We start from the raw sequence: 27,784 nt of genomic DNA, 5'->3' as shown, positions 1-27,784 counted from the left end.
TAAAAAAAATTTGGGAACCTGGGTGGCTCAGTTGGTTAAGCATCTGCCTTTGGCTCAGGTCATGATCCCAGAATCCTGGGATCAAGTCCAGTATCAGGCTCCTTGCTCATCAGGGAGCCTGCTTCTCCCTCTGCCTGCTGCTCCCCCTGCTTGTGCTCTGTCTTTCTGTGTCAAATAAATAAATAAAATCTTAAAAAAAATTTTTTTTAAATAATAAAAAAATTAAAAAACCCACCCAAGTCCAATTTTTTAAATGAGGGGGGGAAAAACTGAACATACTTCACAAAGGAAGATATACAACTGATTAATGAACAGATTAAAAGTGTTCAACAACTTTAATCACTATAGAAATGTAAGTTAAAACCAAAATGAGATACCATTACATATGTACTGAAATGGCTAAAATTTAAAAGAACGATACCACCAAATGTTGGCCAAAAAGTGGAGCAACCAGAACTTTCATATACTGCTAGTGAGAATCCCATAAATCAGGTGATGAATTCCAAAATCACACAATCATTTACATATAGGTACACTTTAACACAAAAATGCCATCCCTGGGGCACCTGGGTGGCTCAGTGAGTTAAAGCCTCTGCCTTCGGCTCAGGTCATGATCCCAGGGTCCTAGGATCGAGCCCCCCCCGCATTGGGCTCTCTCAGCAGGGAGCCTGCCTCCTCCTCTCTCTGCTTGCCTCTCTGCCTACTTGTAATCTCTGTCTGCCAAATAAATAAAAATCTTTAAAAAACTAAAAAAAAGATTTTAAAAAATGCCACCCCTATGTATTTAGCTGAGAGAAATGGAAAAAAAAAGCCCACACAAAGTCTTACAAAGAATATTTATAACAGATGTAGTCACAATAGCAAAAAATTGGAAAAACTCAAATATTATTCAAAGAAGAGTGGACAAAGTGGTATATTCATACAATGAAATACTACTATATGCATTAAAAAGTAATGAACTACTGGACGAATTCCATTTGGAGGCATCTTTGAGCTCACTGAGTAGACACCAAGAGCAAAGCTCAACCTCCCAAGTTGAAAAAATTTATGGACAAGAAATTATCATTGAAATGAAATGGTGGCAGACATGTCCAAGGAATATTGTGGGGGTTCGATCTGTTTATGAATCTTGTGATAGATGAATGTGTGGAGAGAGCAACTAGTGGGCAATAGAACAATATTGGAATGGTGGTAATATGAGGAAATAGTATGTTAGAAGCCTTGGAATGAGTATAAACAATGGGCGTGTTCATCAGAAGAAAGCAACTGCTTCCACATGTCCCCTCTCCATAGTGCCTGTTTTACTACAAATATAAAAATCAGGTCGTGTGCATTTTCATATTGAACTTTTTTGTTAAACAAACTTTTATAATAGTCCAAAAAAAAAGGAATGAACTACTGATACACCTAATAATACAATGACTCTCATAACCATAATGCCCAGCACAGATATATACTAAAAATAATCTCACTTATATGATATTCTCCAACAGGAAAACTACTCTAAGGTGGAAAATATTAAAAGAGTGGTTACCTCTTGCAGGTTGGGGATTGCCACAAGAAGCTGCCTGAAATAAATTTTTGGAGAAAATGCTCTATATCATGTAATTGTGGATTACGCTACAGTATTACAGTATTACAATACTTAGCAACATAGATGAACATCATAAATGTAATGTTGAGTAAAATATATCAGATAAAAAATATACTTAATTCATGATTATATTTATATGAAGTTAAGAAACATGCAACTTTAAGGTATAGTATTTAGAGATATATACTTAAGAGGAACAAGAAAGAAAAGCAAGAATTAGATTACCATCAAGTTAGGGCAGTAGTTATATTTGCAAGGAGGACACACACAGTGATTGTGATGCAGCATGAATAAGTGTTAAAGGGTGTTGGCATTGGTCTATTTCTTGTTCTGGAGGTGGTTAAGTGAGTGGTTTGCTTTGTAATAAAACACTGAGTTATACAAAATAAAGCCATGGTAAAAATAGCACGTTTTAACTAAAAAGTGGATAGAAGCTAATTTTCCAGGTTTCTCTATTACAATTTTATTTTCAATTTGTAAAACTGCAAATTATTATTTTTTTTACAAAAAGTCTAGTATTGCTAAATTCAATCACCATTTCTCAGTCCTTGTCTTAATTTCACACAGTTAACAACTCCTACATCTTTGATACTATCTTCATTGGCTTCCAGGAAAACACACTGTCTTGGTTTTCATTTTATCTTACTGGACTCCCCTTTTTTAGTTTTCTTTGTTGGCTCCTCTTCCTGTTGCCATTTCTCAAGCTCAGAATGCCCCAGGGCTCAGTCCTTGATCCTTTTCTCTACTACTTAACTCCCTTTGTTATTTCAACTGGTGCCTTTGCTTTAAATAACATCTTTATGCCAATGAACCTCAAATTTAGATCTCAGATAAAGATCTCTCTTCCAAAAACCAGACTCACACATCCAACTCCCTCCAAGTGTTTCTATAAACACTTGGAGGTCTTGATAAATATCTCAAACTTAACAAGCCCAAAACCTGTTTCACCTGTAGCCTTCCCCATCTCATCCTTTCAGTTGCTCAGACCCAAAACCATGCAATCATCCTTGATTCCATATCCTATATCCAATCCATCAAGAAATTGTACTTGCCCTACTTATAAAATACTTCCAAAACAATTTCTCAACATTTCCACTATTTCAACTCTGGTCCAAGCGTGGATTATTTCACTAACAGATATACCTGCTCTCTCTCTACTCCTTCTTCTATCTATTCTCCACACAGCAGTCAGAGTGAGCTTTTAAAAATCTGTCGGATCTTGACACTCCTCTACTCAATACTTCCAGTGGTTTCCCATTTCATTCAAAGCTGAGACTCTTAGAATGGCCTAAATAGGCTATGCATTGGCTCCCACTTACTTCCCTGCCTTCTTTTTCTTATTACTCTGTCCCTTCCAGTTTTTGCTGCTCTTCAAATATACCAGGCAGAGTCCAATCTTAGAGCTTCTGGTCTAGCTGTTCCTTCCAAATATCTTCTTGGTACACCCTTCCCGCCTTTAAGTAAGTCTCAGTAGATCTCCCTAAGGTCTACCCAGATCACCCCATTAAATACTGAAACTGTTCTATCTCCCTACTGCCATTCCTACATTCTAAATTCCTTCAAACCCTATTCTCTCGGGACGCCTGGGTGGCTCAGTTGGTTGGACGACTGCCTTCGGCTCAGGTCAATGATCCTGGAGTCCGGGGATCAAGTCCCACATCGGGCTCCCAGCTCCACGGGGAGTCTGCTTCTCTCTCTGACCTTCTCCTCGCTCATGATCTCTCTCACTGTCTCTCTCTCACATAAATAAATAAATAATTTAAAAAAAAAAAAAAACCTATTCTCTCATTTCCCTTTTCAATAACACTTACTAACACATTATGTAATGTATTTGGTTATTATGTTTATCATTGCTTTCTTTTGCTACAGTAAAAGCTCAGTGATCTTTGCTTTGCTCATTGATGTATCTCATGTGCCTAGAATGCTCCGCATTCAGTTAGTACTTATGAAATGTAAAATGATTATTACTGTTTATGTTAAGCTCATGGCACCCTTATCATTAATATCATCAGCCAAAAGCACATGCATCTGATTGAATCCTGAATCAATCATCCTAGTGAAGAGGTCGTGTATTGAGTCAGTGAGGCCGGTCATGTACCTTCATGTGGAGCTAAGAAGAGTGGTCAAACCTACCTGAATCACATGAAATGATTTCCTCACAAGAACAAAGGACAGCATTTCCAAAAGAGGTAAGGGAAAGTATGCTGGACAGGCAAAGAGGACAACTGGAGGGAAGTATAAAGTAGTAGTTAAGGGTGATTAAGGGACAGACTCTGGAATAAGGAAGGCTAAATTGTATTTAATCCATGCTACTTGCTAGCTGTGAGACCCTAAGCAAATTATTTATGCTTCTGTTGCTTCAGTTTCTTCACTTGTAAAACAGGGATAAGTAATAATTATCTCACAGAGTTGTAATACGTATTAAAACAGTTTTAATGAATATAAAAACACTTAGAGGAGGGCCTAGCTTATAGTAAGCATTACAGATGTGTTAGCTATTGTTGTTGTTTCTGTTATTATTATTAATTGAGGCAAAGTATTCCTCATTATAGCAATTGTATCACAGCACTTAACGCTTGGTGAGACACAACAAAGAATAAGAACTGCAGGGTGGCTTGCTTCACTCATCTTTTTTTTTTTTTTAAGAATTTATTTATTTATTTGACAGAGAGAGAGATCACAAGTAGGCAGAGAGAGAGAGGGGGAAGCAGGCTCCCTGCTCAGTAAAGAGCCCGAAGTGGGGCTCGATCCCAGGACCCTGGGATCACAACCTGAGCAGAGAGCCCGATGTGATCTGAGGCTTGATTCCAGGACCCTGGGATCATGACCTGAGCTGAAGGCAGAGGCTTAAGCCACTGAACCACCCAGGCACCCCTTAAATTCGTCATCTTATCAAGGTGCTTTGCTTAATCATCTATACATCCACTAAGTGCTTATGCTGTGCCTGGCACTTGGCCAGCCAGTTCAGCCTTTAAGGAGGGCACAGTCTACTGTGGGGAAATAAAAGCAATCAAGAGTTATAGGTGCTATTTGAGTTCCATTCTTCCTACAATCTCTCATCTTTCTATTCTAAAACCCAATTTAATACTAAGCCCTTAAAAGTCAGAGATGTCTTCTACTTTATATCATTATTAAGCATTCTCTAAAACATTTAAGTAGCCTCTATACCCAACGTGGGGCTTGAACTCATGACCCCCAAACCTCATGACTGACTAAGCCAGCCAGGCACCCCAAGCATTCTCTAAATTTTTAATAATCATCATAATTCTAGGCCTAGTGGCAGCTCTTGACCATGAGCCTTAATGAAGTACCTCATTTCTGCGGCAGCAGATGACTAGTTGGCCAATTCCGTTTTTGGCTAATGATCAATTGCTACACTGACATTTTTATTTACTTTAACTTGTTTTCTGCATAACCTGTGGAACGCACCAGGATCAACTCTGAGGTACAAGGAGAGGACTAGGGCTCTTGAAATTGTATGATGATGGATAAGCCTCATAATATTTCACTCAGACACTCATGCATCACTATATCACCGTTTGAAATGCCAGACTAAATGAATGAAATAGTTGGTTGCCTTTTATCTGATTACCTTTAAAAAGTTCTCTGTCATTGGAAATAATAAAGAAAATACAACCACCTATTTTATTCATTTTAATCATCCATTTGCATGCAAGATCCCATGGAAAGTATTAAAAATATAGTAATGAGCTTGAAGTCCTAAAAAAAAAAAAAAATATATATATATATATATAGTAATGAGTAAGGTATAATCCCTAACATTGATCTCAGTATCTAATAGTTGAAGGGGATACACCTATAAAGATTATCGAATCACATGATAAGGTTCATTTTTCATTCATTCATTCATTCATTCATTCATTCAAATTACATTATTGACTGCCTAATCTGTGCCAGGCACCATGGGAATATAACTGTAAAGAAGACAGAATCAACTTCTACTCTTATGGAGCATAAAAATTAGTAGTAGCAGTGATGCCGATGGAGTTGGTAGAGACAACCTCCAAGATTTCTTCTAAATATGGGGTTCATTTGTTTCTCTACAAATCAAGATGTGATATATGACATGTCAAGCTGGAGACTACACTGATGGCTGTGACCCACAACTACAGATTGGGAAGAGGTTAGGAAGTATATAGAAAAGGAAAGGGGGGGGGGAGGCAAGGCAGAAATAAAAGAAGGGGACTAATATAATAAACACTTCCAAAGTTATTTTTCTTTTCATCTTATAAATAAAATATTTGAAGTTTATAGAGATTAAAGAACTTTCCTGGGGTCTTTACTAACTTTACTAATTTTACAGTTAGTAAAGAGCAGAGCCAGAATGTGAACTTAGCAGTCTAGCACTGTTTCTTCTTCATCTTGCAAATACAAAAAAAAAAAAAAAAAAAAAAAAAAAAAATTAAAGGGGGAAAGAAGGACATTAGGGAAAGCAGGCTAGAGGGAGCTCTGGATGATAAATGGCCATTCAGAAGTAGAATGAAACTCAAGCTCTTGTTAAAGAACTGGCATGCTGCCCATCAAATAGATTCTACTCTGGGTCTCAATTAAGGCAGCTTTATTCTTGTTCAGCCAGATTTACTCCAACTTAAGACCAGTCTCAATTTAGCTTCCTCCTATCTGTGACCAAAATTTACTCATCTTTCCCCAACTTAGCTAACAATTTCTTTGAATAGGATAAAAAAAAAAATCAGAATACTTCATTTAAGAAAATCAATGACCACATCCAAGTTCCCCAAATAGGCTTTTTTTTTTTTTTAAGATTTTAATTATTTATTTGACAGACAGAGATCACAAGTAGGCAGAGAGGCAGGCAGAGAGAGAGGAAGGGAAGCAGGCTCCCTGCTGAGCAGAGAGCCAGATGGGGGGCTCGATCCCAGGACCCTGAGACCATGACCTGAGCTGAAGGCAGAGGCTTAACCCACTGAGCCACCCAGGCGCCCCCCCCAAATAGGCTGTTTTGCTGAAAACCATTACTAAGAGTTTCAAGAATGTGGTGCTTGTCAAAATGCATATTTCTAAGCTCCATTCCACACTCAGTCTCATTGGCTACAATGGCCTATAATCTGCATTTTAAATAAGCCTATCAGGTGGTTCTAATACAAAGTAAAATATACCAAATATTGGGACACTAAAGGAATGATTATAAAACCATGTTATCATCTGATTGATCCAGTATTTTCTCAGAAAACCACATATCTTAATGGGACAGCACATCCTTACAATAAAATGGAGCACTTGATAAGGTAAAAAAAATAGTAAGAGCTCCCTTATATTGAGTGCCCTTCAAGAGGACACCTTTTATATATTTTTTTACAACAACTTCATGATAATTAATGTCATTTTTCACATTAATAACTTGAGGCTGGGAGAAGTTAACTCTTTTTAAAAATTTTTATTTATTTATTTGACACAGAGAGAGTGCACACGAGCAGAGGGAGTAGCAGAGGAAGAAGCAGGCTTCCCACTGTGCAGGGAGCCCAATGTGGGGCTTGTTCCCAGGACCCTGGGATCACAACCTGAGCCAAAGGCAGATGCCCAACTGACTGAGCCACCCAGGTGCCCTGAGAAGTTAACTCCTTGAATACACTTAGGAAGTGACTTTCTTACATAATTCATTAGTAGTAGAGCTTGGGTCAAACCTGAAGCAACTTTTCAAAATTCTGCAAAGGAATCTCTTCTTTCAGAGCCCTGGAAACCATAACCCTGTGATTTCCCCACAACTCTGTGCCTCTAACCAAATACACAACATATATAGTGGGAAGGAACAATAGAAAAGACAAAAGGGGTAATAGCTAGAAAGCACAGTTTTTTTAAAAAGATTCTGTTTATTTATTTGATAGACAGAGATCACAAGTAGGCAGAGAGGCAGACAGAGAGGGGGAAGCAGGTTCCCTGCTCAGCCTGAGCAAAAGGCAGAGGCTTTAACCCACTGAGCCACCCAAAGGCCCCTAGAAAGCACAATTATTAAAATTTTAAGATTTCAGAGGAAAAGTTGAGATATGGATATGGAAGTGGGTGGCTGAAATGGAATGAATTAGAGGTGAAAGTAGGTGGTGTCTAAGACATTAAATAAGAGAAAAGATATGACAAATGTTATAGTAGGAAAAACAATGGTCCCCTCCCACAATGTCTATCTCTTAATCCCTGAAACCTGTGAATATGCCTTACATGGTACACAAGGGACTCTCTTGGAAATGGGGAGATTATCCAGGTGGGCACAATGGAATCATAAAGGTCCTTCAAAGTTAAAGAGTGTAGGGGCGCCTGAGTGGCTAAGTGGGTTAAAGCCTCTGCCTTCGGCTCAGGTCATGATCTCAAGGTCCTGGGATCGAGTCCCACATCGGGCTCTCTGCTCAGTAGGGAACCTGCTTCCTCCTCTCTCTCTGCCTCTCTGCCTACTTGTGATCTCTCTCTCTCTGTCAAATAAATAAATAAAAATCTTAAAAAAAAAAAAAAAAGTTGAAGACTGTATCAGAAGAGAATAAAGAAGGCACCTGACTATGGAAGAAAGGTCATAGCGGTGCAATGTTGCTGGTTCCAACGGTGGAGGAGGTAAGCTGTGAGGCAAGGAATATCAGCAGCCTCTATGAGCTGAACAAGGTAAGAAAAGAGATTCTCCTCTAGTGCTTCCAGAAAGGAATGCAGCCCTGTTGATGTATTGATTTTAGCCAATGAGACCTCTGTGTGATTTTTTTATTATTATTCTTATGTTCAATTAGCCAACATATAGTACCCTCATTAGTTTTTGATGTAGGGATCATTGATTCATTAGTTGTGTACTACATCCAGTGCTCATCACCCCATTACCCTGTCTGCCCACCCCTTACCCTTCTGTAGCCTTCAATTTGGTTCCTAGAGTCCAGAGTCTCTCTCATGGTTTGTCTCCCTTTCTGATTTCTTCCCATTCAGTTTTCCCTCCCTTCCCCTGTGGTCCTCCACACTACTACTTATGTTCCACATGAGTGAAACCACACGATAACTGTCTTTCTCTGCTTGACTTATTTCACTTAGAATAATCCCTTCCAGCTCCATCCATGTTGATGCAAATGGTGGGTATGCATTCTTTCTGATGGCTGAGTAATATTTCACCATATATATGAATGACATCTTCTTTATCCATTCTTCTTTATAAAAGGACAACTTGGCTCCTTCAGTCTCATAAAATTCTATCAGTGCTTTTTACATTTTAATTACTATATTTCTTGGTGTAGACCTCCTTCAGTTGATTTTGTTAGGGGGTTCTCTCTGAGTTCTGGATCTGGATTTCTGTTTGCTTCCTCAGATTTGGGAAGTTTTCAGCTATTATTTCTTCAAATACATTTTCTTTTCTCTTTCTTCTCCTTCTGAGATCTCTATAATGTGAATGTTATTATGCTTGATGGTGTCACTAGGAGGGGATTTGGAGCTCAGGCCTGGCCGCAGGGAGTGTGTCCACAGGAGAACTCAGGGGTGGGGCACGCTGTTAGTAAGTTGGGCTGGTTCCTGCAGGTGCCTATGTGTCGAGGCTGGGGCTGGAGAAGGAAGTGCTGAGTTCCAGCTCTTCTGTTCCTGGAGAACTTGCCCCCAAATTCCTGCCCCTCCAGAGCACGCTCTGCAATTAGTAAACAAATCCCCCTTATGTATACCCAAAGCTTTTTTCAAACTCCTGTTTCTATGCTATATGCCATGGGCTGCTGAGCTGACTCTTTAAGGGCAGGGACTCTGTTTCTTCTGGTTTTCCCTGCTCTCCCATGACCCTACTTTTAAAGTTCAAGGTCTTAACCTCCACTGAGTATAAGAACTTTTGAAATTCAACCCCTCTTGTTTTTAAAACCAAATGTTTACAGAGATTCATCTTCCCCATGCAGACTGCCTTGTGTGAGAGTCTGTTTTTCTCCCCTCTCTGTGCCTGCAGTGGCCCTCCTTCCTGCTACAGTCCCACAGGTCCGTATAGTTCCCTACCCTGCTTCCACCCTTCCTACCCTCTTTCATGTGGCCTCTTCTCTACATTTAGCTGTGGAGAGTTTGTTCTTCAGTCCTTGGGGTCATTTTCTGGGTTATTTACACTGATGAAACTGTTATTTAGTTATATCTGTGGGATGAAGTGAGCTTAGGGTCCTCTTACTCTACTATCCTCCCTAGAACTCAGTCTTATGGTAGTTCTATTTTTAATTCTTTGAGGATCAAGCCTCCATACTGTTTTCCACAGTGCCTGTACCAATTTACATCCCCACCAACAGTGCACAAGAGCTCCTTTTCTCCACATCTTTACCAACACTTTTTTCTTGTCTTTTGCTAATAGCCTTTTTTTTTTTCCCTGAGAGAGACAGACAGCATGCCCCATCAGGGGTTGGAGGGCCAGAGGGAGAGGGAGAAAGAGAGAGAAAGAAAGAGAGAATCTTAAATAGGCTCCATGCCCAGCATGGGTCTCATGACCCTGAGGCAGTGACCTGACTCAAAACCAGGACTCAGACATCTAACTGAGCCACCCAGGTGCCCCTTTATTTTTTATCAAGAAAAGATGTTGGATTTTGTTAAGTGCTTTATTTGCATCATTAAATTTTGTTACTATGAATTAACTTTATTAATTTTTGAATGTTAAACTTGCATTCTTGAGTGAGAAAAATCTCACTTGTAGAGAATCATTATCCTTCTCATATATTGCTGGGTTTGTTAAAATACTGTTTATAATTTTTGTGTCTTTGGTTATGGGGGATATTGATCTATAGTTTCTTTTCTTATGATGCTTTGGTTTTGATAGCAGTGTAATGCTGGCTTCACAAAATGCACTGGAATGTATTTCTTCCTTTTCAAATTTTTGGAATTGTTTGTGTAGTGTTAGTATTCTTTCTTCCTTAAATGTTTTCTGAAATTCACCAGTGAAGCCATCTGAGCCTGGCATTTTTTAGTAGAATGATTTTTAACTACAAATTCAATTTCTTTATTATGGCTTCTTTAGCACTTACCACCTCCTATTTCTTGCTTATTTTATCTACCCCCAGTAGAACATGTGTTCCATGAGTATAAAGTTGTTTTGTCTTTTTCTTTCTTTTTTTCTTTCTTTCTTTTTTTTTTTTTTTTTAAGAAAATCTGTTTTGTTCTCGGCTGTATTGTTAGCACTTAGTGCTTGGCAGCATGGCACACAGTAAGTGCTTAATATACTGATGAATTAAATTATAAATAGGTACAAATATGTGACACATTATCATGTTTTCTAATGCATTTCAAATGCTCATGCATTCGCATATAAAATGTCATCTCATAAATTATTCCTTTTTGTTTTACACATTATTAGGATATATTTATTTTTTTAGACATTATATGTTGAGCAGGTTATGAGTTTCTATGAATTTCATTATAGGAGAGTAAAGGGAACCTTATAAAAACTTGTTTAAAAGGAGAATATTAGATCTGATAGATTGAGAATAAATGACTTCAGTCATATCAGTGAGAGGAGTATACAAGGGGCAGTAGGTCATTGCTCTGGAAGTCCTCTGAAAGAGTTGCTGTTCCTGGAATTCTAAAAATATCCATCTACAAATATCTTCAGGTATTCTAGGACAGGAAAAGTTGAGAGGAAGAAGTAATAACGACCATCAGTACCTTAAAGATATGTTATAGGGTATCCAAAAGAATTCAAACCTTGTTTTCGGGAGGTCGGTCAAGTCAAGGGTGGTATTAATTATGGAAAAATTTCACATCAACAGTGAAGAAATATTCAAAAGCCACTATACATCCTTAAAAGTAAGGATACAAATGGAGTGTTGGCACTCCAGGACTGGGATTTCCCCTGACTGGCATCAACTACACTCCCTCGGGGGAGTGTAGAAAAGCCTGTTTTTCTATGCTATCTTGGTTGCAATGAGGAGAAAGCCCAGAATCAAGAAAGTTCAGAGGATCAGAAGAAGGAAATTTTATAATGATATAAAGAATCAATACAATAGGACGATAAAAAAATTAAACTGTAGATGCACCTAATAACAGTACTCCAAAGTATATGAAGCCGGAGCTGAATGAAGTGAAAAGATAAAGGCAAATTAACAATTAATTTAGAGTTAAGAGTTAGAGATTTCTATGCTCTTTTATCAATAACTGATAGAACAAGAATGTATATAAAGTTCTGCTCTTTTCAACTGACAGTTTGTATTCCATGTTTTCTTTTTTGTAGACAAACATATTAATCCTATATCACTGTGTTCAATGAACTTCTCCATACCATAGCAATGAGTTTTATTTCTTTCATGACATAGAAAATTAAAAATAAGGAACTAGTTTCAATTGCTCAGATTTTTCTCCAAGAGCACACAGAAGATATAATTAGCACCTGGCACTTGAGCTATTTTTATGGTAATCAGATTTTTCTTTAAATTCGTGTATTGTTGACATACAATGTGATATTAATTTTAAGTGTAAAACATAATGATTCAACAATTATATATATTATACTATGTACATCATGATAAGTATAGTTGCTATCTGTCACTCACTATATGTTATTACAATATTATTAACTATATCTCCTATGCTATATTTTTCATCCCCATGACTTATTTATTTCATAACTGGAATTTTGTACCTTTTAATCCCATTCACCTTATTTTGCCTTTGCTCCCACCTGTTCCCCTCTGCAACTACCAGTTTGTTCTCTGTAGCTATAAGTCTGTTTCTATTTTTCGTTTGTTCATTTGTTTTGTTTTTTAGATTCTACATATAAGTGAAATCATAAGGTATTTGTCTTTCTCCATCTGACTTATTTATTTTTGCAAAATATCTTCCAGGTCCAGCCATGTTGTTTTAAATGGCAAGATTTCATTCTTTTTTATGGTTGAGTAATGTTCCATTTTAATTATTTATATATATATATAAATATATAGATAGATAGATATAGATACACACATATTTTCTTTATCCATTCATCTATCTGTGGATACTTAGGTCTTCCTTAACTTTCTTAATTTCCATCACTTGGCTATTATAAATAATGTTACAATAAACATAAGGGTGCATAAACTTTTTTGAATTAGTGTGTTAGTGTTTTGTTTTCTTTGGGTAAATAGCTAGTAATAGAATTACTGAATTGTATTGTATTTCAATTTTTAATTTTTTGAGAAACTTCCATATTGTTTTCTACAGTGGCTATATCAATTTACATTACCACCAACAGAGCACAAGAGTTCCCCTTTCTCCAAATCCTTGCCAACCTTGTTATTTCTTGTACTTTTGATAACAACCATTCTAGCAGGCGTAAGGTGGTATCACATTGTGGTTTTGATTTGCAATTCTCTGATGATAAGGGATGCTGAACATCTTTCCATGTGTCTGTTGGCTATCTGTATGTCTTCTCTGGAAAAATGTCTATTCAGATCCTTTGTCCATTTTTAAATCAAATTGAGTTTTTGTTTGTTTTTGCTATTGAGTTGTATGAATTCTTTATATATTGTGGATATTAACAATTATCTGATATATGATTTGCAAATATTTTCTCCCATTTAGTAAGCTGTTTTTTCATTTTGCTGATGGTTTCTTTTGCTATCCAGAGACTTTTTGGTCTGTTAGTAGTCCCACTTACTTTTATTTGCTTTTGTTGCCTCTGCTTTTGGTGTCAAATCCAAGAAATTATCACCAAGACTGATGTCAAAATCTTACAACCTATGTTTTCTTCAAGGAGTTTTACAATTTCAGGTCTTATGTTCATGTCTTTAATATACTCTGAGTTAATTTTTTGTAATTTTTAATTTTATGTCAGATAGTGTCTAAGTGGTCAAGTTAGGAAAATATGGTTATCTTTTTAGTATCCTTCTGCTCCCCTTAAACACAGACTAGCTCATTGCTATTTTTGTGCCCTTGATCATACTAAAATAATCACTGTCTTCCTCTCTATCCATTTTGACAAGTTCAAATTCCACTAATTCTAAGGTATCTTTTTTGATGATATCAAATTATATTGATTTCTCCCTCTGCTAACTTGTCTGACATTTATTATCTATATTATACAATAGATAAATTACATTCTGTCTTATTTATTAATCATATTCACACCTGGCAGTAATGAGGCAGCTCCCTTCCTACCACTGCCACAGCAGTGTCAGAAGAAACCTGCTACAACAAGACTTCAAAAAAATGTGATGTCATAAAACATAACACTTCAAACGTCCAGATTTCAACTGAAAATTACTCATACCAAGAACCAAGAAAACCTCAATTTGAATGAAAAATGTCAACCATTACACACCAACACCAAAATAAGAAATATTAAACTTATTTGACAATCTTAAAGAAACCAACATAAAAATGCTTCAGTGAGCCATAACAAACACCCTTGAAGCAAATTTATAAAATAAAAACTCTCAGGAAAGAAATAGAAGACACAGAGTAGAATTGAGCAGAAATTTTTGAACTAGAAAATACAAAACTGAAATGAAATCAATTGATGGACTTAACAGCAGAATAAAGGGGACAGAACAAACAACCAGTAAACCCGAAGACAGAATAATAGAAATCACCCAACCTATCAAAGACAAATCAAAACAAAACAAACCCCAACACACCAAACAGCCTCAGGGAACTGTTGGACTGTAACAAAAAGTCTAACATCATTGGGGCGCCATAGGGAGAGATAAGAAGGTAAGGCCTGAAAAAATAATGTCTGAAAATGTCTTAAATTTGGCAAAAGACATAAACCTATATTCAAGAAGCTGAACAAACTCCAAACAACAATATGCCCTAAAAAATCCACAAGATACCTCAAAGTTCTTAAAACAAAAACAAAAACAAAAGAAGCAAGAAAAACAACACATTATTTATAGGGGAAAACAATTCAAATAATAGCAGATTTATCATCAGAAATCATGAAGGTCAGCAGAAAGTGGCACATTTTTCCATTGTTGGAGAAAACTTGTTCTATTTTTTTTCTGTTTGTTCTATTGTTAAACCTAGACTTCTATATTCAGTAAAAATATCCTTCAGTAATGAAGGAGAAATCAGGATACTGTCCGATGAAGCAAAACCAAAAGAAATCTGTTGCCTGCATATTTACTTATAAAGAATACCTAAAGGAAGTTCTCTAAATAGAAAGAAAATGACAACAGGAGAAATCTTGGAACACTATGAAGAAGGCAGTAAGCAAAAATATGGGTAAGCAAAAGACTTTCCTTCTTCTGTTGAATTTTCTAAATTATGTCTGCTGCTTAAAGAAAAAAAATTATGGGGTACCTGGGTGATTCAGTTCATTAAGTGTCTGCCTTTGGCTCAGGTCATGATCTCAACATCCTGGGATCAAGCCCCACAACAGGCTTTCTGCTCAGCAGGGAGTTACTTCTCCCTCTCACCCTTCCTCTGTGCTCTGTCTCTATCTCTTAAATAAATAAGCAAAATCTTTAAAAAGAAAGAAAGAAATTATAACACTGATGTGCTTTCTACATGTATAGGGGGAATATTTAAGACAATTTGTAATATAAATGAGGAAAAGTAAGAAATGTAAAGAAGAATAAGGTTTCCCCATTTCTTTCTTTCTTTAAGATTTTATTTATTTATTTATTTATTTATTTAACAGAGAGACAAGGAGAGAACACAAGTAGACAGAGCAGCAGGCAGAGCGAGAGGGAGAAGCAGGCTCTCCACTGAGCGGGGAGCCCGATGTGAGGCTCTATCCCAGGACACTGGGATCATAACCTGAGCTGAAGGCAGACGCCCAACCAACTGAGCCACCCAGGTGCCCCAGTTTCCACATTTCACTTGAAGTGATAAAATGTCAACATCAGTAAACTATAACAAGTTATTACTTATAATACAAAACCTAGAGCAATTACTATTAAACTACACAAAGAGAGAAACTCAAAAACACTATAAAAACTGAATTCTAAAAAATGTTCAATGCTCAGAAAAACAGAAATTAAAAACAGTAAGAAAAAACAAAAGACAAAAATAAAATGAAAGGATGAAGTCATAACATACCAAAAATTACATTAAATATAAATTATCTACATAAGTTATTTAAAATAAATAGGTAGTGTATTTTTTTAAAAACAGGACCCAAGTATACCCTTGGGTCTTGATCTCACAACCCTGAAATCATGACCTGAGCCAAAACCAAGAGTCAGATGCTCAACCAACAGAGGCACCCAGGCGCCCCTGGAAAAGTCCTTTTAGGAACTCACTTACAACAAGTAAGTTGACTATAAAAGGATGGAAAAAGATATACCATGCAAATTCTAATCAAAAGAAAGCAGGAGTAGCTATATTAGTATCAGATAGACTTCATAACCAAGAAAATTATCAGAACCAAAGAGCAATGATATCCCTAATGATAAAGGGGTAAATCCATCCATAACACATAGCAATCCTTAATTTGAATGAACCAAACAAACTAATGCAAAATATGTAAAGCAATCCCTGACTGAATAGAAAGAACAAACAGAGAAATCCACAATTACAGTCAACACCCCTATCCCAGGAACTGATAGAATGAGTAAGAAAATAAACAAGAATCTAGAAAAATAGTAACACCATCAATCAACAGAATGTAATCAATGTAAAATACCCAAAGAAAGCAGAATAAACTTTTGTTTCAAGTGCCCATGAAACATATGCCAAAATAGACCCTATCTAGGCCATAAAGCAAATTTAAAATGATTGCAACAGTGTACTCTATCACTGCAATGAAATAAATAGCTGGAAAGCAAATAGAAAGATAATAGGAAAATCACCAAACAATACTAAACAACATATTTCTAAATAATCTGTGAGTAAAAAAGGAAGTCTCAAGGGAAAATTATAAATACACCAAACTTAAAAAAAAATAAAAATACAACAGGGATGCCTGAGGGCCTCAGTCAGTTGAGCATCTGACTCTTGGTTTTGACTCAGGTCGTGATTTCAGAGTTGTGAAATCAAGCCCCAAGTTGGGCTCTGTGCTGGGTATGGGGTGTGCTTAAGACTCTCTCCCTCTGCCCCAACTGCTCTCTCACTATCTATCTCTCTAAAATAAATAAATAAAATACTTTAAAAAATGAAAATATGACATACAGAAATTTGTGGTATGCAGTGAAAACAATGCTGAGAAGGAAATTTATAGCATGAAGTGTTTACATTTTTTTAAAAGAGGAAAAATCTCAAATTAATAACCTAAGCTTCCATCTCAAGAATCTAAGAAACACAGAGCAAAATAAAACCAAAACAAGCAGAAGGAAGGAAATAAAAACAGGAATCAATGAAACTGAAAACAGAAAAACAATAAAGAAAAATCAATGAAATAAAAATGTGATTCATGAAAAGTTCAATAAAATTGAAAACGCTCCAGCAAGACTGACAACAAAAAAACAGAGAAGACACAATATCAATATGAAAATGGAAACAGGATATTACACAAAACCTGCAAACAACAAAAGGATAAGGGAATACTATGAAAAAACTCTACACATGGGGCACTTGTGTGGCTCAGTCGTTAAGACTCTACCTTCAGCTCAGGTCATGATCCCAGAGTCCTGGGATTGAACCCCACATTGCTCTCTCCTCAGTGGGAAACCTAGTTCTCCCTCTCCCACTCCCCCTGCTCATGTTCCCTCTCTTGCTGTCTCTTTCTCTCTCTGGCAAATAAATAAAATTTAAAAATCTTTAAAAAAAAAAAAAAGGAAAGAAAAACTCTACACATAATATTGACAAGATGGATGACATAAACCAATTCCTCAAAAAGCACGAACTAACCCAACTCATCCAATATGAAATAGATAACTGAAATAACCTGTTAATGAAAATGAGTTCATAATTTTAAAGCTCCAAAGGAGCAATACTTATGCCCAGATGGTTTTTCTGGAGAATTCTACTGAATGTTTAAAAATGAATTAACATAAATTCTATATAATCTCTTACAGAAAATGTGAAGGAAACAATTTTCAAAAAATTTTACTAAACTAATATTATCATTATACCAAAGACCGTAACAAAAAAGGAAACTAAAGACCATTATCCCTTATAAATATGACATAAAAATGCTTAACAAAACATGAGCACACAGATTTTGGCAATATATGATAAGAGTTATATACCATGAACAAGTAGAGCTCATTTCAGCAATGCAAACTGATTCAGTATTTGAAAACAATTCAGAATTTGAAAATCAATCAGTATAATCCACCATATAACAGGCTAAAAAACAATGACAATCCTCAATTGATATAGAAAATGCATTTGGCAAAATTCAACATACATTCATGATAAAAACTCTTAGAAAAAAAGGTAGGAATAAAGGAGAACATCTTCAATGTAATAATCAACTGAAAACCTACAGCTAGCATTACACTTAAAGGGGACAGACTGAATGCTTTCCCCTATGACAGGAAACAATGCAAGATGTCAGCTTTCACAACTCGAATTCAATAAAATAATGGTACTAAGTAAGTTCACATACTACACCTGATGAGCATACAAAAATCAACTGTATTTCTATATACTAGCAATGAACAATTAGAAGCTAAAACTTAAAACACAATACTACTCATAATCACACACACACAAAAAAACCCACTTAGGTGTAAATCTAATAAAATATATGCAGGACTTGTATGCTGAACACTAGAAAACACTAATGAAAGAAAACATAGAAGATCTAAATAAATGGAGATCCCATTATTCATAGATTGGAAAATACAGCAGAGTAAAGATGTCAATTCTCCCCAAATGCAATTAATGCAACTCCTATCAAAATCCCAGCAAGATTTTCTAAAGAGAGAGAGAGATCAAATAAACAAAACAAAAATACCCCAAACAAACAAAAAAACCAGACTCTTTATTTTATTTATTTATTTGACAGAGAGAGAGATCACAAGCAGGCAGAGAGGCAGGCAGAGAGAGAGAGGAGGAAGCAGGCTTCCTGCTGAGCAGAGAGCCCGACGTGGGGCTCGATCCCAGGACCCTGGGATCATGACTTGAGCCGAAGGCAGAGGCTTTAACCCACTGAGCCACCGAGGCACCCCCCAAAAAACCAGACTCTTATCTACGGAGAACAAACTGATGGTTACCAGACTATTGGCGGGGGCGGTTAGGTGGGGAAGGGTTCAGTGAAATAGGTGAAGGCAGAGTACATATATCATGATGTGCACCAAGTCATATATAGAATTGTTGAAACACTTGAAACTAATTTAACACTGTATATTAACTATACTGGAACTAAAATTAAAATCCCAGCAAGATGTTTTATGGTTACTGACAAGATTATTCTAAACTTTATATGTAAAGAAAAGGAACTGGAGGGCTAAAACATTTTTTTTTTAAGAAGGTTAAACTGGGAGGGGTGCCTGGGCAGCACCGTCAGTTAAGCGTCCAACTCTTGGTTTTGGCTCAGGTCATGATCTCAGGGTTGTGAGATCAAGCCCCACGTCTGGCTCCATGCTGAGTGAGGAATCTGCTTCAGTTTCTCTTGCCCTCTGCTCCCCTCAACAATGTGCACAAGTGTACACTCCCTCTGTCAAATAAATGTTTTTTAAAAAAGGATAAATTGGGAGGAAACAGTCTGCCCACTGTTAGGAATTATATAGCTGTAGTAATCAAGACTATGTGTTACTAGGGGATAGACACAAAAATCATTGGAAAAGAATAGAGAACCCAAACATACACCTATGCAAATATGCCCAGATGATATTTGTTTTAAAGTTCATAGTTTAGGATTCACTCTAAATTTGACAAACACATAATGTCATGTAGCTACTATCATAGCATCATGAAGAGTCATTTCACTGCTATAAATATCCCCTGTTCTCTAGTAATTCCCCCTTCCCAGCACCACCATTCCCAATCCCCTAGCAACCACTAATATCTTTTACTGTCTCTATCAGAGTTGCCTTTTCCAAAATGTCATATACTTGGAACCATATAGTTTAAGCTTTTCCAGACTGGCTTTTTACTTAATGATGACCATTTTAAGGTTCCTCCAGGTCTTTCCAACCTTCAAAACTTCATTTCATTTTTACAGTAAATAGTATTCTGTGGTATGGATGTACCACAGTTTATTTAACCACTCACCTTCTGAAGTACATTTTGTTTGCTTCCAAAATTTGGCAACTATGGGGGGAAAAAAACCTGCTATAAACATCCCCATGCTAGTTTTTATGTGGAAGTAAGTTTTCAACTCATTAAATACCTAGAAGCACAATTGCTGGATTGTAGAGTAAAATTGTGTTTTGCATTGTAGACAAAAACAAAAAACAAAACAAAAAAATACTTTCCAGACTATCTTCCAAAGTGGTTGGAAGTGCATTCCCAGTAAGTATGAATAAGAGTTCTTGTTTCACAAACTTGTCAGCATTTGGTGTTGTCAGAGTTCTGGATTTTAGCCATTCTAACAGGTGTGTAGTGGAATCTAATTGTTATTAAAATTTGCAATTCCGTAATAGCAAAGGATGTTGAACATGCTTTCATATGATTATCTGCCATCTGTATATCTTCTTAACACAGTGTCCAGATCTTTTGTCCTAAAGTTTAAATTCAATTAGCCAACATATAGTACATGATTCGTTTTGGAATAAATTAAGTCTTTTGCCCATTTTTTTTCTTCTGACCATTTTTTAATTGGGTTACTGTTTTCTTAATTTTGACTTTTAAGACTTCTTTGTATTTGGGGGGTGTTGGCCCTTTATCATATATACCTTTTGTAAATATTTTCTTCAAGTATGTGACTTGTCTTTTCATTCTCTTAAAACTGTCTTTCACAGAATGATTGATTTAAACAAAAAACGTCCACCATATCTATCTATCTATCTATGTATCTATCTATTTATTTTCATTCATAGATTAGGCGTTTGGTGTTCTATCTAAAAAGTCATTGCCACACCCAAGTTCACCTAGGTTTTCTACTCTGTAGCTTCTAGAAGTTTTATAGTTCTGCATTTTACCATTATCCACTTTGAGTTAATTTTTGCGGAGGGTGTAACATCGAAGTCTATATCCATTTCCTACATCAGAATATCCAGTTCTTCCAGCACCATTTGTTGAAAAGACTGTTCTTTCTTTCTTTCTATTTCAAAGATTTTATTTATTTATTTGACAGAGAGAAAGATCACAAGTAGGCAGAGAGGCAGGCAGAGACAGAGAGGGGGAATAGGCTCCCTACTGAGCAGAGAGCCTGATGCGGGGCTCGATCCCAGGACCCTGAGATCAGGACCTGAGCCGAAGGAGGAGGCTTTAACCCACTGAGCCACCCAGGTGCCCCAGGACTGTTTTCTTAATTTCTCTTTCTCTGCTTCCTTATTAGTGTACACAAATGCAATAAATTTCTGTACACTGATTTGGTATCCTGCAACTCTACTGAATCTTTTTATCAGTTCCAGAAGTTTGGCTGTGGTGGGAGGCAAGTCTTTCAGATTTTCAATGTAGAAGACTATCATGTCATCTGCAAATAGTGAATATTTCACCTCCCTTTTACTGATTTGGATGCCTCTTCTCTCTTTTTATTGTCTGATTGCTATAGCTAGGACTTCCAGTATGATGTTGAATAGAAATGGTGAGTGAACATCCCTGTCTTGTTCCTGACCTTAGGGGAAAGGCTCATAATTTTCCCCATTGAGGGTGATGTTATCTGTGGGTTTTCCATGTAGTGAACTATCTATTATGCTGAGGTATGTTCCCTCTAAACCTACTCAGTTGAGGGCATCATCATGAATTAATGTTGTACTCTGTCATGTTAATTTTCTGCATCTACTGAAAAGATCATATGGTTTCTATCCTTTCTCTTATTGATGTGATGTATCACGTTGATTGATTTGTAAATACTGAACCACCTTTGCAACCCTGGAGGAAATCCCACTGGATTGTGGGGAATGATGTTTTTAACGCATTGTTGGATTTTGTCTGCTAGTATTTTGTTGAGGATTTTTGCATCTATGTTCATTAAGGATATTGCTCTGTAGTTCTTTTGTGTCTTTTTTCTTTAAAGATTTTATTTATTTATTTGACAGAGAGAGAGAGAGAGAGAGATCACAAATAGGCAGAGAGACAGGCAGAAAGAGGGGGGAAGCAGGCTCCCTGTTGAGCAGAGAGCCTGATGTGGGGCTCGATCCCAGGACCCTGAGATCATGACCTGAGCTGAAGGCAGAGGTTTAACCCACTGATCCACCTAGGCACCCCGCTGTCTCATGGTGTCTTTAACAGGTCTTGATTATCAGGATAATGCTGGCCTCACAGAATGAACTTGGAAGTTTTCTTTCCTTTTCTATTTTTTGGAATAGTTTGAGAAGAAAAGGCATTAGCTCTTCTTTAAATTTTTTTTGTCCTTGTTGCTCTTTGAAAAGATTTTATTTACTTATTTAGAGAGAGAGAGAGAGAAAGAGAGAGCACTCATGAGTGAGGGGGCTGGGCCAGTGGGAGAAGCAGACTTCCCACTTGAGGAGGAGGCCCGATGTGGATGTGGGGCTTGATCCTAGAACCCTGGGATCATGACATGAGCTGAAGGCAGAGACTTAACTGACTAAGCCACCCAGGTGCCCCTTAAATATTTGATAGGATTTGCCTGTGGAACCATTTGGTCCTGGACTTTGGTTTGTTGGGAGTTTCTGGATTACTGATTCAATTTCTTTGCTTGTTATCAGCCTGTACAAATTTTCTATTTCTTCCTGTTTCACTTTCATTAGATTATATGTTTCTGGAATTTATCATTTCTTTTAGGTTGTCCTATTTGTTGGCATGTATTTTTTCATAATACTCTCTTATAATTTTATTTTCATGGTGTTTGTTGTTATTTCTCCTCTCTCATTTCTGCTCTTATTTATTTGGGCCCTTTCTTTTTTTATCGTGATTAAGTCTGGCTAGAGGTTTGTCAATTTTATTGATTTCTTCCAAAGCTCCTGGTTTCACTGATCTCTTCTATTGCTTTTTAGTTTCTATATCACTTATTTCTGCTCTAATCTTTACTATTTCCTTTCTTCAAATGAAACCTTCTAAGTTTCATTCGTTACTCTCTTTTTAGCTCCTTTTGATGCAAGGCTAGGTTCTTTATTTAAGGTTTTTCTTGCTTCTTGAGGCAGGCCTGTATTGCTATAAACTTCCCTCTGAGAACCGCTTTTGCTGCGTCCCAAAGGTTTTGAACTGTTGTGTTTTCATTTTCATTTGTTTCCATGTACTTTTTAGTTTCTTCTAATATTTCCTGGTTGACCTATTCATCATTCAGCAGCATGTTACTTGTGGTCTTTCCAAATTTTTGCTTGTGGTTGACTTGTAGTTTCCTAACACTGTGGTGAGAAAAGATACATGGTATGACTTCGATCTTTTTGAATTTGCTGAAGCTAGTTTTGTGGCCTAATAGGTAATCTATTGTGGAGGAAGTTCCAGGTGTACTTGAAAAGAATGTGTATTCTGCTGTTTGGGGCTAGAACGTTCTAAGTATTCTGTTAAATCCATCTGGTTAACGGTATCATTCAAAGTCATTGTTTCCATGTTGATTTTCTGTTTAAATGATCTGTCCATTGGTGTAAGTAGGGTGTTAAAGTCTGCCACTGGTATGGTATTATTATCGATTAGCTCCTTTATGTTTGTTCTTAACTGTTTTGCATATATAGGTGCTCCCATGTGGGGCCCATAAATATTTATAACTGTTATATAGTCTTGTTGGATTGTCCCCTTTATTATGATAGTGTCCTTCTTGACTCTTGTTACAGTTTCTGCTTTAAAGTCTATTTTGTCCAATAGAAGTATTGCCACTCTGGCTTTCTTTTGACATCCATTTGCATGACAGATGTTTCTCCACTCCTCACTCTCAATCTGCAGCTGTTTTAAGGTCTAAAATGAGCCTCTTGTAGCCAGTGTATAGATAGGTCTTGGGTTTTTTTTGGGGGGGGGGTTGGGTTTTTTTATCCATTCTGTCACCCTATATCTTTTGACTGGAGCGTTTAGTCCATTTACACTCAGAGTAATTACTGATTGGGGTGCCTGGGTGGCCCAGTAGGTTAAGCATCTGACTCTTGATCTCAGCTCAGATCTTGATCTTGGGGTTTGAAGTTTGGGCCCTCTATTAGGCTCCATGCCAGACTTGGAGCCTACTTAAAAAAATAAAGATAGGTACTGATAGGTATTAATAGATAGGTATTTATTGCTATTTTGTTATTTTCTTTGCGGTTGGTCTGAAGATTTTCTCCAATCCTTTCTGTCTCTCTTTCATGGTTTGTTGGGTTTTCTTCAGTGACATATTTGAATTTCTTTCTCTTTATTCTTTCCATATTTCTTAGTGGTTTTTGATAAATGGTTACCATACAGTTTGTATATAACCTCTTCTGCATATAGCAGTATATACTAAATTGAGGCATTTAAGTTTGAACCCATTCTTTACTTCCCTCTCCTCCCCACGTTTTAGGTATATATTTTCATTTTCTTTTGTGAGTTCCTTGACTGATTCTTTTTTACAGAAATACTCATTTTTACGTCTTTTGTGTTTCCTGCCTTCATACTGTCATTTGTGGTGTTTCCTTCCCAGTCAAAGACTTCCCTTTAATATTTCTTGCGGGCTGCTTTAGAGGTCATGAACTCCTTTAGTTTTGTCTGGGAAACTCTTTATCTCTCCTTCTATTCTGAATGATAGCCTTGCTGGATAGGGTATTCTTGGCTGGAGGTTTTTCCCATTCAACACTTTGAGTATATCATGCCTCCTTTCTAGCTTGTGAAGTTTCTGCTAAAAAATCTGCTAACAGCTTTATGGGATTTCCTTTGTATGTAACTGTCTTCTTTTATCTTGTTGCTCTTTAAATTTTTTATCACTATATTCTTCCAATTTAATTATAATATGTCTTGATGTGGATGTTCTTTTGTTGGCTTTGATGGGAGTTCTCTGTGCTTCCTGTATCTGGATATCTGTTTCCTCCCCATGTTAGTCAAGTTTTCAGCTATCATTTCTTCAGATAAATTTGCTACCTCCTTTTCTCTCTCTTCTACTTCTGGGACTCCTAAAATATGAATTTGTTTATGTTTGATGGATTCACTGAGTTCCCTAAGTATATTCTTGTTTTGCATAATTCTTTTTCTTTTTCTCCTTTGTTCAGCTTGATTACTTTCCCTACTCTGTCTTCTAGGTCACTAATTCATTCCTCTGTTTCTTCCAGCCTGCTGTTCATTCTATCAAGCATTCTGCTCATCGTGGTTATTGAGTCCTTTGTCTCTGCTGTTATTACTTATCTCTCTGTTAAGGGTGTCATTGATGTCCCCCACTCTGTTCTCAAGTCCAGTGAGTATCATTATGATCATTGCTTTAAACTGTCCATCAGGTATGTTACTTATATCTGTTTTACTTAGATCCCTGTCCAGAGCCTTGTCCTGTTCCTTCATTTGGGATAAATTTCTTTGTCTTTTCATTTTATCTAAGTTGCTGTGCTTGTTTCTCTGTGTTAGAAAAGTCAGCTACATCTTCTGTTCTCAAGGGTAACAGCCTTATGAAGGAGAGGTCCTGTAGTGCCCTGCAGTGTAGTGACCAAACAGAGGTGCCCTGGGCCTGGTGCTTTTGGGAGTGTCTACAGAGTGTGTTACATGTGCTCTGCTATGGTGTCCTGGTCACTTTATCCTTTAGTCCAGTTATCTGCAGAGGCTCTCTTTGCTTGTTGTGGGCTGTGTTTGGTTCCTGGCCTGGATTTGGCACATTTTAACTAGGTGTGCTCTGGTCTGCTTGTTGAGACCTATCCCTGCTATCACTAGAATGGAGGCCTTACAAACTCCAGGGTTGGGAGACGCCATGTTGGCAGGGGTTTGAGCCAGTCTTCTGGGGGGGGGGGGGGTACACTGCACTGGGACTGAAGCAAGAGTGACTGGAAAGGGCAGTTCTTCCAGAGAGTAGGGAGGTAGGACTTGGTGTAAATAAGTTAAGTAGGGAGTGCTGGTGCTGCACTGGTTTCTACAGGTGGCTCTGTGTTTATACTAAAGGGTAGGAGAAGGAAATGGCCACTTCCTTTTGTTCCCAGAGGTTTCTCTCTGTGAACATTGCTTCTCTGGGACAAATTCTAAGATGAACCACTAACCTCCCCACTGTGGGCCCCAGTGGCTCTTCATATTGCTATTTCCATGTATGTCTGCAAGCTATTTGTGCCACCTTTTCTCCAAGAGTAGCCCCAGTGCCAAGCACACTAACCTATAAAACTCTAAGCCCTGCTGGTTGCAAGAACTCATGAAATTTGGACCTTTCACTTTCCAAACCAGTTATTATGGGGATTTGTTTTCCCTGTGTGCTCCCCTGCATGCCAATCTGTCTTTCACCCTTCTCCATGATTGTGGCTTCCTCCTCAACACAGCACCCAGGATCTGCTTCTCTCCAAAGCCACCTCTCTGCACCTCCTACCTTCCTCAATGTGGCCTCTTCTCTACTTTTAGTTGTAGAGTTTCTTCTTCCACTCTTCAGATAGATTTTTGCAGTATTTAGGATGTTCTGATAGTTATGTAGCTGTATTCATGGGACAAGGCAAACCTAGAGTCCTACTCACCATCATCTTCCCCTCCTCATCAGAAAGCACATCTTTTTAACAAATGATACAAGTGAACATCCATAGGCAAAAGATAGTAATAATGATAAACTTCGAGTTAAACCTCATGTCTTAGATAAATATTAACTTAAAATGGGTCATGGACTTAAATGCAAAATGTAAAACTATACAACTTTTAGAAAAAATATATTAAAATCTTCAGGATTGAGAATTAGGCAAAGAGTTCTTAATGAAAATTAAAAACTCTTGCTCTGTGGAAGAACTTGTTAATAAAATGAAAAGACAATCTAGACTAGGAGAAAATATATGCAAACGACACTGCCAATGAGCACTAGTTTTTAGAATATATAAAGAATTCTTAAAACTCACCAGTTTAGAGAGGGTGGTGGGGATATGGACATTGGGGAGGGTATGTGCTATGATGAGTGCTATGAAATGTGTAAACCTGGTGATTCACAGACCTGTACCCCTGGGGATAAAAATACATTATATGTTTATTTTTAAAAAATAATTAATTAATTTTTTTAAAAAGAAAAGAAAAAACAAAACAAAACCAAAAAAAACCTCACCAGTTCAAAAACAATATATCAGCAAATGGGCAAAGAACATGGAAAGATATTTTATCAGAAAGGATACAAAAACAGCAAATAAGCACATGAAAAGATGTTCAATACTGTATATGCAAATTAAAACCATAATGAGATCTCACTATCCACCTATCAGAGCAGATACATTTTTTTTTTAATTAGCAATAACACCAAATACTGGTGAGGATGGGGAGAAACTGGATCACTTGTAAGTAGTTGTAAAATGTAAAATTTTACATTTTGTAAAATGGTATAGCACTATAGAAAACAGTTTGGCAATTTCTTCAAAAACTGAACATGGAACTACCATATGATCCAGCAACTGCTCTCCTAGGCATTTATCCCAGGGAAATGAAAACATATATTTACACAAAAACCTGTACATGAATGTTCAAAGCAGCTGTACTCATAATCACTAAAAACTGGAAACAATTCAGATGTCTTTCAATGGGTGAACACTTAAACTTTAGTATGTACACTCATACCATGAATGCTATTCAACAATAATTTTTTAAAATGATACGAACAGGGCACCTTGGTGGCTTAGTTTGTTAAGCGACTGCCTTTGGCTCAGGTCATGATCACAGAGTCCTGGGATCAAGTCCCATATCAGGCTCCCAGCTCCATGGGAAGTCTGCTTCTCTCTCTGACCTTCTTTCCTCTCATGTTCTCTCTCACTCTCAAATAAATAAATAAAATCTTTTAAAAAATGATACACACAACTTGAAATAAATTTCCAGAGAACTATGCTGAGTGAAAAGAGACAATCAGCAAAAGTTATATATTATGTTACCCCATTTATATAATATTCTTTATATTATATATAGATATTATATAAAGATATATATATATAAAATAATCTATAGACTAGATTCATGGTTGCCAGGAATTAAACATGCTGGATGGAGGAAGAATATGAGAAAGAAATCAGTGTGGCTGTAAAAGGTCAATATGTAGAATCCCTGTGGTAATGGAACTGGTTTGAATCTTGCCTGTATCAATATCAATATCCTGGTTGTGATACTGTACTCTAGTTTTGCAAGGTGTTATTACTGGGGGAAATGAGGTATCTCATACAGGGGATCTCTGTATTATCTCAACTGCATGTAAATTTATAATGATTTTAAAAGTAAAAATTTTCTTTTTTTTAAAGATTTTAT

The 27,784-nt window shown here is 36.9% G+C and overlaps 1 protein-coding gene and 1 pseudogene across 2 annotated transcripts in view; one reads left to right on the top strand and one right to left on the bottom strand.

The window, feature by feature from the left end:
- The window catches only part of ZSWIM5 (zinc finger SWIM-type containing 5), a 213,750-nt gene that overhangs the window by 101,209 nt on the left and 84,757 nt on the right, over positions 1-27,784 (bottom strand). The gene's annotated exons all lie outside the window — the stretch shown is intronic.
- On the top strand, positions 1,021-1,230 carry LOC116601025 (annotated as a pseudogene).

Source organism: Mustela erminea, chromosome 10 (genome assembly GCF_009829155.1).
Source record: "Mustela erminea isolate mMusErm1 chromosome 10, mMusErm1.Pri, whole genome shotgun sequence".
In the NCBI taxonomy this organism is placed as follows: Eukaryota; Metazoa; Chordata; class Mammalia; order Carnivora; family Mustelidae; genus Mustela; species Mustela erminea.
The sequence above is the reverse complement of the archived record's forward strand: the minus strand, read 5'-3'. Positions and strand labels throughout refer to the sequence as shown.